General features: G+C 36.8%; 1 protein-coding gene across 2 annotated transcripts in view; it reads left to right on the top strand.

Annotated features, from left to right (window-relative positions):
* The window catches only part of BACH2 (BTB domain and CNC homolog 2), a 349,101-nt gene that overhangs the window by 123,643 nt on the left and 210,342 nt on the right, over positions 1-15,116 (top strand). The window lies entirely within an intron of this gene.

Below are 15,116 nucleotides of genomic sequence, written 5' to 3'. Positions count from 1 at the left end.
CCCACCACTTATTAACTGGAAGATCCTGGTGATGTAAACCCTAAGTCTCAGTTTACTTGTTTGCTTAGAAAAGGATGGTAAGAGATAGTTCATTGAATTGTTGTGGGAAGTCAGTGTGGTAACATGTGAAAAGTTTGGTGCAGAGTCTAGCATACAATAGATGATAGCTCTTTATGGGCCAGGTGCTGTGCTGTGCACACAGGAGTCTTAAAGGAAAATAAGGTACCATCCCTGTACTCATGTAGCTTGCAGTGTAGTTAGCAAGACAGACATACAGATAAATACAGATGAATAAAGCAGTGTGTGTGCAGTGAAATGATAGCAATGAGGTACATAAGGAGTGCAGACTAGAGTGATTTGGGAAGCCTTCAGAATAGAGATGTCTCACAGATTTTTGAAGGTGAATAATAATTTTCAGGCCGGCAGGAATTTTTCAAGAAAAGAACATACAGCATGCTAACGTATAGACCCATGAAATAATATTTTAACATTAACATGTGAATACTGACATAGACTTGCAATTGGTTTACAATGCTGTGGTGTAACGTACATACAAAGAAAAGCCAGATGGGGGGCCATCTTCTAAGTGGCTTGGAAGCTATTTGGTGTGAGTGTAGGTCAATACTGAAAGGTTTCTAAGCTGGGAAATAATGTAATATTTATGTTCTGTAAAGATTGCTCAGTGGACAGGTGGAAGAAGTGTTGGAGGAGGGGGAGCATGAGGACTGGTATAATTAATGAGAGCATTGAGTTTGGCTTGGGTGACTGGATCCTGCCACCCAAGACTGATTTGGGGGAGGGGATGGGTTAAATGGGTGCTGGGCATTAAGGAGAGCACTTGTTGGGATAAGCACTTATATGTAAGTGATGAATCACTAAATTCTACTCCCGAAACCATTATTACACTATATGTTAACTAACCCAGATTTAAATAATATTTTAAAACCCTGTTTTGGAAGGGTAGGTAATGAATACCATTTGAGATATTTTGTGTAGGGTATCCAGATAGCTAGGTCATCAATATTATTTTAATTATATTGGCAACTTTTTTTATGAGAAAGGAAAATGTTTTCAACCTTTTCAGACACTGATCAGCTCATTCTTTTTGCCTGAGCAAAATTTCTCTTTGCAAGAATTAACTTCTAAACAAAGAGATTAGGTCTTTTCCACTGAAAAGTTTTTTAAAAAAAAAATTTTTTTTAACGTTTATTTATTTTTGAGACAGAGAGAGACAGAGCATGAGCAGGGGAGGGGCAGAGAGAGGGAGACACAGAATCTGAAACAGGCTCCAGGCTCTGAGCTGTCAGCACAGAGCCCGACGCGGGGCTTGAACTCACGGACCGTGAGATCATGACCTGAGCTGAAGTCGGACACTTAACTGACTGAGCCACCCAGTCTCCCCGAAAAGTTGTTTTTTAATGTAAGAACTCAACCCTTTTGGGCATTTCTTACTGAATGTTCTTTCCTTATCATTTGTTCGTTTGTTGTTTTTTGTTTTGTCTAATACAGGCAGTTATGAAAACACAGTGATTTTGCTTATGTACCTTTAAAACCTATCAAGAGAATGGTGGTCACTTCACAATATATATATCAAACATTACGTTGTATACTTGCAACTAATATAATGTTGTTTGTCAATTATACCTTAGTTAAAATTAAAAACAAACTAAAATAGCCAATCCAGAAAATAAAAACCCTACCAAGAGAGCTTCTTATGACTTCAGTGTATGAGGAAAATCGTTATATGAATGAGGACTCTAAACTTTCCTATAATGAGTAAGAAAAAGTAATAAATATTAATTTTAAAATTTAGCTATAGAAAAATTGCTTCCTAAATGCTTACGTTTTCCTGAAATAGTATCACAATACTTTACACATTTTGACGGAGTTTGCTCAGGTTCATTTACTTCTTTAAATTAAGTATTGGGGCACCTGGGTGGCGCAGTCAGTTAAGCGTCCAACTTCAGCTCAGGTCATGATCTCGCAGTCTGTGAGTTCGAACCCCGCGTCGGGCTCTGGGCTGATGACTCAGAGCCTGGAGCCTGCTTCCGATTCTGTGTCTCCCTCTCTCTCTGCCCCTCCCCCGTTCATGCTCTGTCTCTCTCTGTCTCAAAAATAAATAAACGTTAAAAAAAAATTTTTTTTTAATTAAGAAGTATACCGTTTGGGGCGCCTAGGTTGCTCCTACGGTTAAGCATCCCAGCTCTTGATTTCGGCTCAGGTCATGATCTCACAGTTCGTGAGACAGAGCCCCACGTAGGGCTGTGCGCTGACAGCACGGATCCTACTTGGAATTCTCTCCCTCTGTCTCTGCCCCTCCCCTGCTCGCGCATGTCTGTGCTTTCGCTCTCACTCTCTCTCTCTCTCAAAATAAATAAATAAACTTAAAAAAAAAAATAAGTACCCCATCCATACAGAAGGGAATATATAGCTTGTTGATTTTTGTTTTTTTGTTTTTCTTATTGGTACATTTTAAACAATAAAGTGAAGGAGACATCCACATTTCTTCTACTCCTCTCAAGAACATCATCACTACTATTTAGGCTTATATGTATCTCTCTCCTAGATCACATTCTTCTCTTCTCAACCACTTTCTTAGATTTTGAGATAACCACTATCTTGCCTTTCCCAAGTTTTACTACATATGAATATACCCTAAACAATATACGTACTATTTTAACCTTTACATAAATGGAATTATACTGATTATCTTGTGACTTGCTCCTGCCAAAATATTATGTTGTCAGATTTGTCCATATTGATGTGTATAACTTAATTCATTCATTTTTATTGTTGTATCATATTTTTTGTACTTATTATATGACAATTTATTTAGCCATTTCACTGTTAAAGTGTCGAGTTTTATCGTGTATATGGTAACCTTATTGGCTTCCTTACTTATTAATAAAAATAATTTGTAGATTCCTTAGGGTTTTCTACCTAGATTTATATCATCAATAAGAAATGATTGCTTTGAGGTTTTTTTTCCTTTCCAATCTATGTAATGTTAGATTTTATTTTACTGAATACCTGGCTAGAATCTTCACTGTTAAGTAAAAGTGATAATAGCAAATTTTACCTTTTCACGGACCTTACAGGCAATTACTCAAAAGTTTGTCCTTGCGTATGTTTGCTAAAGGATTGTTTTGTGATACCCTACCCAACTGAAGAAGTTTCTTTCTATTCCTTGTTTACTAAGAGTTTTAATCATAAATAGTTGTTACATTTTATTGAATGCTTTTTCTGCATCTCAAGATAGTCACGTGTTTTCTACTTCTTTAATTTGCTAATGTGAAGAATAACTGATATTGAAAAAACCTTGCATTATGGGAATAACTCAAACTTAGACATGTTATTCTTATTTATAAATTTCTGGATTTCAATTGCTAATATTTTGTTCAAGATTTTTGCATTTTTATTTACAAATAAAATTGTCCTCTGTTTAGTTTTTCATCACAATTCTGCGAATTTTAAGTTTAATGTGTTTTGAAGGTGTCGTGAGGCATATATTATTATATCTTCCTGGTGAATTAAATATATTTATTAATATGTCATGACCCATTTAATGTCTTTGCCCAAAATTAATTTTGTATGGGTTTAATTTAGCTAAACCAGATTTCTGGGTTAGTATTTGCCTACCGGTTTTCTCCAACTTGCTTTTTCCATGGACACAAAAGGTTTTAGATTTGTCTTTTGTAAATCACATAACTGGATTCCTATTACCTATGTTAAGATATAATTTATATACAATAAAAACTCACACATTTTAAGTGTACAGTTTGATGAATTTTGATAAGTGTATATAGTCATGAAACCACCACCACAATAAAGATACGGATCATTTCCATCACACCAGAAAGTTGCTCATGCCCTTTTGCAGTCAGGTTCTTTCCCTCATGTCTGGCCCCAAGAAACCACTGAGCTGCTTTTATCACTACAGTATTATCTCCTCTAGAATGTCATATAAATGGGATCATACAGTAGGTAGTCTTCGGTATTTCTCTTCTTTCATTTAGCGTCATGCTTTTGAGATTCATCCATGTTGTAACATGTATCAATATTTGATTCTTTTTTATTTTTGAGTATCATTCCATTATATGGATATACCACAGTTTGTTTCACCATTCACCAGTTGATGGAGATTTTAGTTTTTCAATTTGGGGCTATTATGAATAGGGCTGCTATGAGCATTTATATTCAAGTGCTTATGTGAACATGTTTTCTGCTTTTTAATTCAATCAGACAGTCTTTGTCTTTTAACTAGAAAATGTAGTACATTTCTATTGTTTAGTAGATTGCATCAGTCACATTTGCATTTTCAGTCAGACAAAAAATAATAATGCATTTGTATTCATTTTGACCATCTTTTTGCTTTCTTTTTGTCCTACTTTTTCTGTGCTCTGTTTTTTTCTTTATTGCTCTAATTTGGGTTGGATGAGATTTGCTTTGTTTTTGTTTTTATAATTCCATATTATTTCTCCTACTAGTTTGGCAATTGTACACACTATTCGCTTTCAGTGCTTACCCTGGAGATGTGAGCATCCCATTTAACTTAATGAAGGCTTACACTCCACAGTATCTTCCTCTTCTCCCAAACCACTCAGGAATCTTAGACTTCTTTAATTCTAATCATTCTTGTTTAACCTAATATACATTGTTATCCAGTTTCCAGTTTTATCTCATTTTTATATTAGATGTTATTACAGTTTGTATACAGTCAGCATTTGTTTTATACAGTCCATATTTATTTCAGTTTAGTCATATGTTTACTGTTTGCTCACCATTCCCTCTTTCCCTCAGATCTCTTGCTTTTCTCTGAAGTATGTCATTTAGAAGTTCTCATAGTGAATGCTCTTTGGAAATAAACTTTATTTTTTGTTAGCCAAAAATGCCTTTATTTGCCTTTTTTGTGAAAGGTAGTTTTGCTAAGTATACAGTTCCATGTTTAGTATTATTTTATGTCTGTGTTGTAAATATATCTTCCCCAGATTTTTCTTCTTCTATTGAGAAATCAGCTTTCAATCTAATTATCACGCACTTGTAGGTACTTGGTAATCTGCTGTTTCCTCTGGCTGTTCTGAAGATCTTTTTTGATAATGGTGTTCTGGAGTTTTTACCAGGCAGTATTTGGGTGAGAATTTTTTTTTTTATCACCCTTGGGATTCCTTTGGCTTCCTGAATTTAATGATTGCTAGTTCTAGAAAGTCTAAATTATAATCATTTTTTTTTTTGTTTTTCAGGCAAAGTTTATTTTATTATCATTCATTGAGGTATAGTTGACATACACTATTATATTCATTTCAGATATAAGATAAGTATAATCACTTCTAACGCTGCCTTTCCCTCATTCTCTGTATTTTCCTTCATACTCTGTGCTCTATAACTTTTCATCTTTTTTTCATATCTTCATCTTTTTTCAATCTCTGTACAAGATTACATTTAATTTCTTTTTATCTGTCTACCAAATCATGAACTCTTTTTCAGCTGTATCTAATTTGGTATTGGACTCACCCATTGAATATCTAATTATGGTTGTTATATTTCATTTCTAGAAGTTATTTTTGGTTCTTTCCCAAATCTGCCTAGTTATTTTTGTTATGTTATTTCTTTTTTCATATTTTAAGATCCTGTCTTTGTTTAAACATATTAAACATATCTGTTTTATATTCTGTATCTGATACATCCAACATCTATAACTTTCGAGGGCTTGACTCTGCAGTTTGTTTCTTACTCTTGTTCATAACAGCTTTCTTGTTTGTGTGTTTTGTGATTTTTTTTATTGTGAACTTGATTACTTGGAACTCCACGTATGAAAATCCTTTGACACTTGGATTTAAAGTTCATTATTCTAGAGAGTCTTTGCATTTGCTTCTGTCATGTGTTCGAGGGCACTGTCTCTCTACGACTTTCCTACCCTAAATGTTTGTGTTTAAGAAAGTACGTAGAAGTTCTGATCCCAAACAGTACAAGACCAGGCTTGGAATTTTCTTTTTTTAATTAATTAATAAATTAACTAATTTGTATGTTTATTTATTTAGTGAGAGAGAGATAAAGAGAGAAAATGAACAGGGGAGGGGCAGAGAGAGAGGGAGAGAGAGAATCCCAAGTAGGCTCCACACTGTCAGCGTAGAGCCTGAGGCTCAAACCCACAAACCCTGAGATCATGACCTAAGCCAAAACCAAGCGTCGGATGCTTAACCACCTGAGCCACCCAGGCACCCCTCGGCTTAGAATTTTTTGAGGAAACTTTTTCCTTTGTCCCTCCATTCCCATCACTAAGCCTTATCCTTTCTTCTGTTCCTGGGAGATTTTTTTTATTTAACTTAACCACTGAGGATTTTTACCTTTCAAGGGTGTGAGCATTAGGCTTGTCTCCTGTCCCATAGACTTTTTGTCTCTTAAAACCAAGGATTGGCTTATGTCTCCAGAGTACATATCTTCCTAGCTTCTAGTCTTCTTATCATTTTTGACCTTTAACAATTACTATTACTTTCTCAAAGTTTAGCTGTGATTTTTAAAAAATGTTTTTAATTCACCTCAGCATTTTTAGGTATTCTACGTGCACTTGCCATACTTTGACAATCAAAATGTCTCTTTACTTGAAAGTTAAAATGTTTCCCACAGGAAAGCAATAAAAAATTGGTTAAATCCTTGTAATTTGTGGATTTTACTGTAATCAAAGGTTGACTTTGATTTTCACCTACACAAAAAAGCAGTAGTTGTTTTGCATAAACATTAATGTTCATTTAAAAATATTTTTCTCATCTGTGGCCCTCTAAAATGGAGTTATAAAAGGACTTTAAGAATTAGTCACTCGTTCACTTACTTTTTAGTAACTACTTGTTGAGCGCCTACATTTTGCCAGACTATTTTGGGTGGTGAAGATAGATCAGTGATTGAAATAGACAAAAATTCCTACTCTTGTTGAGCTTACATTCTTGTTGGAGGACAGAGACCATTAACAAGATAAATAGGCAAAGTATATGGTATGTTATAATGTGGCAAGTACTGTAGGGAGTAATTAGACAAGTAAAGGATTGGAAGATCCTATTCTTCTTCATTTTTTAACAAATATATTTAAGACTCTTGGGGGCATTCCAATTAAAGTTCATGCAGATAGTTACTTCAAATATCCTACTACTGCAGCATTGTTAATTCTAACTTAAATTTGTAAAGGTTAAGTTGAAATTGACATATACATTTGTAGACATTGCTAGATTGGAAAAATAAATGGTTTTTAATAATTCCATGGGCATTTCTATAGTAAGAAAGTAAATGATTAGAAAATATTGACCACAATAAAACTTCAACACCAAACTTTAAAAATCCTCAGGTTTTAACAATAGCTTGAAATTAGAAAATTTTCCTGAGGCTCAGGGGTGGCTCAGTCAGTTGGGTGTCTAACTTCAACTCAAGTCTTGATTTCACAGTTAGTGGTTTCAAGCCCCGTGTCAGGCTCTGTGCTGACAGCTCGGAGCCTAGAGCCTGCTTCAAATTCTGTGTCTCCCTCTCTCTGCTTCCCACCTCAAAAATAAATAAATATTTAAAACAATTTAAACGAGAAAATTTTCCTTTGTCTCCACCAACCCCCACAAGGGGTAAAACAGGCAAAACACCAACAACTAACTACAAAGAAAGCTAAATATCTGTTATACTACTCTGTTGGTTCTTAAAGTCCCAATTGGTGAAGTTATAAAAGGCCATTCATTTCGTTAGTGCCAAAACTGACAGACTGGGCAGAAATAACCAGAGGGAACAAAGAGAGTAGTAGAGACCTTTAAAGACAGTGGCAGGGGATACCAGGGTGAATATCAGCAGGCACTGTGTTAAAAGGAACACCATTAATCCAGAGACTGAAGCCCTGCAGACCAAGAGCAAAGGACCATTTGCAGCTCAGTTCCCACAATGGTGTGACCATGCTGTGTTATAGGCACATCAGCTGAGGGACAGAGAGTCTATTGTTAAACAATTGTAGTGACTACCCACAGGAAGTAGGGTGAACGTCTGGGTCAGTGTCCTGACACCGGTGACTTCATCAGTCCTATCTGTGCAAGTATCAAGGAAGGATTCAGAATAGTAAGAGTTATTGCAGAAAGTTATTCAGGAGTGAGTTTTCTATCATTAAAACATCATCCAAGATTTTCTTGCTTTTTTTAAGGTCTTGTTATACCTGTCATGTAGTTTTTTTTTAATTGAGGTAAAATTAGTATACAAGAAATTAGTTTCAAATGTGCAATATAATAATTCAATTTTTGTATATAAAGTAATCACCACAATAAGTCTAGTCACCATCTGTTGCCATGTAACTGACTCCCTTCACCCATTTCACCTACCCCACCACCTCTTTCCCTCACCAATCTGTTCCCTGTATCTATGAGTTTTGTTTTGTTTGTTCATTTGTTTTTTAGAGGGGGTGCCTGGCTAGCTCAGTCAGTAGAGAGTGTGACTCGATCTCAGTCAGGAGTTCAAGCCCCACATTGGGCATAGAACCTACTAAAAAAAGAAAGAAAGAAAGAGAAACAGGGTTTAGATTCCACATATAAGTGAAATCATATATTTGTCTTTCTCTATCTGACTTATTTCACTTAGCATAATGCTCTCAAGGTCTATCCATGTTGCCTCAAATGGCAAGATTTGCTTCTTTTTATGGCTGAGTAACATTCCATTGTATATATATACCACACGTTTATCCACTCATCTATCAAGGGACACTTAGGTTATTTCCAATCAATACTTTCAATTTTTAATGTTGTTTATGCCCAGACTTTTCTAAGAGTAAAAAATTGAGGAGAATAGAATATCCATCTTTTTTTTAGAACAGAAAGCTTTCACAGCAAGAAGACAGCTGTCTGTGAACCAGGAAGGGCTCTTCATCAGATACCTAATCAGCTGGGGCCTTGATCTTGGACTTCTTAGCCTCCAGAATAGTAAGAGATAAATGTTTGTGTTTAAGCCAAAGGGGGAAAAAAAACTTCTGACAATATATCAATCCTTTTAATGGTTTTTCTCATTGCAAAAAGTAACAGATGTTTATTGGGAAAAGGTTCAGAAAATCTTTTTTTAAAAAAAATCACCCGTAACCCGAGAGAAAGCAGCTGTTAATATTGTTATATATCTGCAGTTCCCAAGCTGCATGCCAAGGTGCTCTGGGGCACCACAGCAAATTCATGAGGTTGCTGCAGGTTATTTTGCATCAAGGGAAATGCATCTGTCCAATACCATTGGAGGTAATTCATAGTTTCAACATTAAAGATCATACTGCATTCCTTCTGATGACATCATATCTTTGCAAAAGTGAATTTTCAATGGTTGCTAACTTTTTAATGGTAAAAAGTGAGTACCATGTGAAAACCAATATGAAACAGGAAATGAGGGAAATGGTATTCAACCTGATTCCAAGATCTGAAGTTGTGCATGGCTCAACAGGTGCACACATTCTATTAATAAGTTATTAGAAGGTTATTTAAAAAGGAAAAAAAATACTTTTAACTTATGTGTGTTATTTTTTTCAAATAGCTACTAAGTCATTAAGACATAAATACTTAAGTTGTTTGGACCTAACTACTTAACAGACAGCACTGTTAGATATTTATTTTGGTCTGGAGGCACTATCAAAAAAATTACTGAGACTCTAATAGCTTCCAGAATAATTTGGGAATCTCTAATATATATCCTTCCAGAATTTTTCCTATGTATACCATATGTATTTGTGAAATCTTTTATTTTTCACTTAACAATATATGGTGGAAATCTTTGTTTCAATTAATGTAGGTCTCATTGTTATTTTAAAATCTTAATGGCAGAATAGTCTCCTGTTGCTTGACTCTATTATTTTATTAAGCAATACACTAGGTTTCTAGAAGCTTAGCAAAATGTTTTTTTTTAATTTTTTTAATCTTAATTTTTGAGAGAGAGAGAGAGAGAGAGAGAGAGCGCGCAAAAGCGGGGGAGGGGCAGAAAGAGAGGGAGACAGATGATCCGAAGTGGGCTCTGAGCTGACAGCAGAGAGCCCATGGGGCTCAAATTCATGAACTATGAGATCATGACCTAAGCTGAAGTCGGACTCTTAACCGACTGATGTACCCAGGCATCTCAAAACTTTATTTTTATAATCAATGGTACTGTCAACCTCTTTGCGCATGTCCTTTGTTTACATATCCAAAGTTTACAGGTTGTTTATATGATTTCCTTAGGCTAAATTCCTAGAAAGCAATTTGCTGAGTGAAATAATATGTACTTTCTTATGCTTTGATATCCAGAGAGAGAGCACTCCAAATTGCTCTTTCAAAGGGATTGTGCCAATTTTTTTCTACCAACAGGTTTTGTTTTTTGTTTTTTTTGTTTTTTTTGTTTCTTTGTTTTCTTTCCAGCAAAAAGAAGTGAAGCATTGGAGAACTCCCAACCATGGGAACTCAGATTTGTGAACTGGTCAAGGGTGTTTCTCTTCCCCAACCGTTGAAGGAACCATTGAGTAACTGAAAGTGCCCATGAGAAAGCTGGGGAAGGTCATACCTGCCCACAGCTCTTGAGCGCCACTATAGGCTGAAGCTCCAGCCAAAGTCATAGGCAGCCAATAACAACATCCAAGCAGATGTCCACCTAGAGAACAGAAAAACCATTTGTCAGGAAACCTCTTTAGACTTTGTTTCACTAAGTAGCTTTTCCAAACAACACCGTACACCCCCAGAAAGTCATACTGCACTGCATAGCTTACACCCTACCTCTGTGAGGAGAGGCAAATGATCAGAATAGAAGTTGATATCAGGAATTTTTTTTGAGAGGACAGATTTGGGGGTCAAATGGAATCCTTCCTGTTCCATGGTCCTCAGCACATATATTTTCATCTACAACCACATATGTATTACATTTTGAAGAACTATATTCAACTTCTACATATGGGCTGGTATTTTCAATCATAAGTTATCAAGAAAAAAAGGTATATCATGCACTTAGTTCTGACGTTGGATGCACAAAGATATGTGGTACATTTTGGAAATACTTCTATTTTAAGAAAACTCTGGAGCCCATCAGCTCTCTGGGAAACTAAGCTGCATGGAAAGGCTCATTCCTGAGTTACCATGAATGTCTGCGATTTTTTGTAATTTCACATCATGGTAATGTGTATACTGTTTCTGAATGTATTACCTTTTTTTAAATGCAGATACCTTTAATCTTGATGAATAAAATTTTTAAACAATTCAATTTTATAATTTTATAAACATTCTTATTAAAATAGCACTCTAGGGGCACCCAGGTGGCTCACTCAATTGAGCATCTGACTCTTTTTTTTTTTTAATTTTTTTTTTTAACGTTTATTTGTTTTTGAGACAGAGAGAGACAGAGCATGAACAGGGGAGGGTCAGAGAGAGAGCGAGACACAGAATCCGAAGCGAGCCTCTGACTCTTGATTCTGGCTCAGGTCATGATCTCAGGATCATGGGATTGAGCTCCACATTGGGCTCTGCATCGGGCTCTCTCTCTCTCTCTTTCTCTCTCAAATAAAATAGGCCTCTAGATTAAAGCTGTTTGAAAAGGTAGTGCTTAGATAGCTGATTCTGAAAAGGTGACTGGATATTTCTAGGCATTCACACTTTACTCTTCAAAATTGAAGTAAAGATTAGTGAGACAAGATGTTAAGCAGGATGATCCTGCTTAAAGCAGAAAATCTCAGAAATTTTGTTTTAGAAATATTAAATCTGTATTGTAAATACTTATCACTTCATTGCCTTTACCTGTTGCCTTCAAAATATAGCACCAAAAAGCCACTTTTACTTATACCAGAAGTCAAAAGGCTGCTGTGGTGTGTTTATCAAACAGCTACAGCATGGAGACCCTTCCCTTCTCTTGTAGATGGAGAATATCTATTGGAAGTCCCCATGTGACTCTCCACTGCCACCAGATACTTCCTTTTCAGTCCCCACTGGAGAATTCTCCCAAAGCCCAGGGTGTTGTATATATGTCGCCTTGAAAGAAATTGAACTGAAGAAAAGATCACATTTTCATACAAATCATGACTTACCTGGCTTGAACTTTTTTTTAATCCCAGACTTTCATTGCAGGTGTTTTGGGAATACAGCCCCTCAAAAATACTTATTTTGTTTCCTCCCAGTTAGGACCATCCCATTGTCAAAGGGCTGTGTGATAATTTGGCCTTTTCTGGTAAAAGTCTGAGAGCAGAAATCCTTCTCTAAGGACCAATAGTGGTTTTGATTCAAGACTCCAGCTTAGAGGTTATCTCCATGAGGTACCTTTGTCTCAAGACCAAGTCTGAAGAACAGTAATCTGGCTGGAAATCAGGTGGCCTTTTTGGAATGCTGCACAGAAGCTTCTGAGAAAGAGGTGGTCTTAGGTATACTGATACTATGTTTTTTTAAGTCTGCAGTATGAAACTCCCATTTAATTTATTTTTAGCTTGAGTCTACTCTGCTAGTAAAAATAAGGCTATTTTTGTAAGTGCTACTTCAAGTACTTACATCCACATTTTAAAAGAATTCACAGAAAACAGTCCATAGTGATAACTGGGTGCAATGCCCAGCTTGTTACAGAATTGTGTTTTAAATAAATCTTCTTATGATGGCTACATTTCAGCTGTACCACAGGGTTCAGCTCACATGATACTTCCTCCCACCACACACATACAAACGGGCTCATCATCCCTTACTTAAAGCACTTGACTTATTTAATTTGTGTACTTGTCCAGTGTGTGTATTCCAACTGTCCTTTATGCATTGTCTGCAGCGCTCAATAAATATCTATGATGATGGGTTCCCTTAAGAGGCAACGGATTGCTCTTTTAGGGAGTTGTGTGTTTCTATGGCAACTCCCTTTCTAAAACTTTGAATTTTATCCACATATATTTTACAGATACCCAAAACAAGCTTATGTTTAATTTAGAGAAGCTTTGAGTTTTGAAGAAGAGGAAACCATAGCTCATCAGCAGATGTCAAGAGCATGTACACTTTGTTTGAAGGCTCGTTGAAAAAAATTTGATTCTCTTTGTGCCGGACACTTTAACCAAAGACCAATGTTCCATTCAGATAACCTTTTATTGTCAATTTTTCATGCTTTTTAGGATAAAAGTCATAAATATATAATGCAATTTGGTAAAACTAGAAAGGAACAAGGTAGGCACTGTGTATGTCTCCACCTCTCTCCCCTTCCCAGCTTTGCGCATTATGATGTTGCTAGCTCACTGAATTAAATTTGCTTTCACCATCCATTTCCTTTTCTCTCTGTCTCTACAGCATGCATAGGTTCTCAGTCACGGCTACATCTGATCTGGAGAAAATAAGCTGTGTCCTTATTTTGAAAGGAAGACCGTCTCCATGGTTCACTGCCTTGTGTGTGTTAGCAGTCGAGATTCCAGAGGAGACATTTATCCTTTATCCTGAAGGATAAAATACATGTATAAGGACTGTTTCCTAAGTTTGTAGATGATTCAGACAAAGTAATTTGTGTAGTCTGTGAAGGTCTGTGTGTATGAGTTTTACTTGGCTTTTAGTTGTGTTTTTAGGGTGTTTTGTTTCATTTACTTATTGATTTATTTTTTACTTTTACGTATTTTCACTCTTTTTTTTCTTTCTAAAACACAGACTCAGTTTTCTTAAAACCAAATCAACTGTGTGGCTGGTGGTGTTTTGCGTTTTCCCACATGTGTTAATTGTTCTGTGGCTTATTTTGTTTACCATTTTTAAAGATCTGATTTGCCATGGTCCATGCCTTTCATTCTCCTCGACCACGTAGCTGGTTTCCAGTGGGAAGAGACTGCCTTTTCACCGGATAATTAGTTATCTCATTTCAAAAGGGCCAACTTTCTCTGAGATGGCTTTGTCACACTTTAAATGTCTGCTTTGGAGGATGCGAATCCTTTCAGTTACATGCTCATCCATGTGGTAGAAGAAATGCATGGTTAGTCACCTTGGAAATCCTCAAGTGTTTGAAGGGCAAAAGATGGTTAATTAGACCATTTATACTCAGCTATTGAGAGATTATGAGTTAGTTTGTAGTGATAAGAAACCAGTTTAAGAGGTAATATTTTTTTGCCCCGTAAGGAAGTGGTAGTGTTGTTTATTCCTAAAGCATATTCTCATTTGCTGAGAGAGGACTCTGTGCACTTTACCTTGAGTAATTTCTGTGTAATCTCTTGCTAAGTAAGCAGGCACACCCCAAAAAGCACAGAAGCACACTGAATATTGCAGTCTCACTCTTGTTACCTCCCCAGAATATAGAGCGAGTTAACACCCAAAGGTGTGAGGCCGGGCCTGGGGTAAGATTGCCCCTCCTCAGGGTCCCTCCTTTCATTGTGCTTCTGAGCCTTCCGCACCCCCCGGCTCAAGCACCCTATCTTGTTACTGTACATGAGGAACCCCCATGCAGGTCCCTGATCCTGTTCGACCCTGAGAGTCACAGCCTTCCTCCACATACTTTTCCCAACTTGGCCTCTTCAATTATTTCCTTCCTTTTCCAATCAGTTACAACTGTGTGGCTTCATCTTTCAACCCAGGTTCCAGGTCTCCCATGCCTTGCCTCCCCACCCCTGTGCCCAGCCTTTCTTCCTATGGGATACTTTTATGTGAAGTGACTAGAAGTATTCATTTTGAAAGGACAGGGGATGGCCATTTAATATTCTCAGAGCATCTGGGTAGTAGGACATTTTAGAAGCCTGTTTTGTGTCAAACTTGATGTGAACAAAAAGTCTAAGATCTTGAAAGTTTAAAAATATGAATTTGTTGGGGCGCCTGGGTAGCTCAGTCGGTTGAGCGTCCGACTTCGGCTTAGGTCGTGATCTCGTGGTTGGCGAGTTCGAGCCCCGCGTCGGGCTCTGTGCTGACAGCTTGGAGCCGGGAGCCTGCTTCGGATTCTGTATCTCCCTCTCTCTCTGCCCCTCCCCTACTCATGCTCTGTCTCTCTCTGTCTCAAAAATAAATATAAACATTAAAAAGATTTTTTTAAAATAAAAATATGAATTTTTGGGGTGCCTGGGTGGCTCAGTTGGTTAAGCGTCTAACTCTTGATTTCAGCTCAGGTCATGATCTCACGGTTTGTGGGATCAAGCCCCGTGTAGGGCTCTACGCTGATGGTGTGGGGCCTGCCTGGGATTCTTTCTCTTCTGTTCT

Source organism: Panthera tigris, chromosome B2 (assembly GCF_018350195.1).
Source record: "Panthera tigris isolate Pti1 chromosome B2, P.tigris_Pti1_mat1.1, whole genome shotgun sequence".
NCBI classification, from domain to species: domain Eukaryota; kingdom Metazoa; phylum Chordata; class Mammalia; order Carnivora; family Felidae; genus Panthera; species Panthera tigris.
This window is presented reverse-complemented; position numbering and strand designations above follow the sequence as displayed.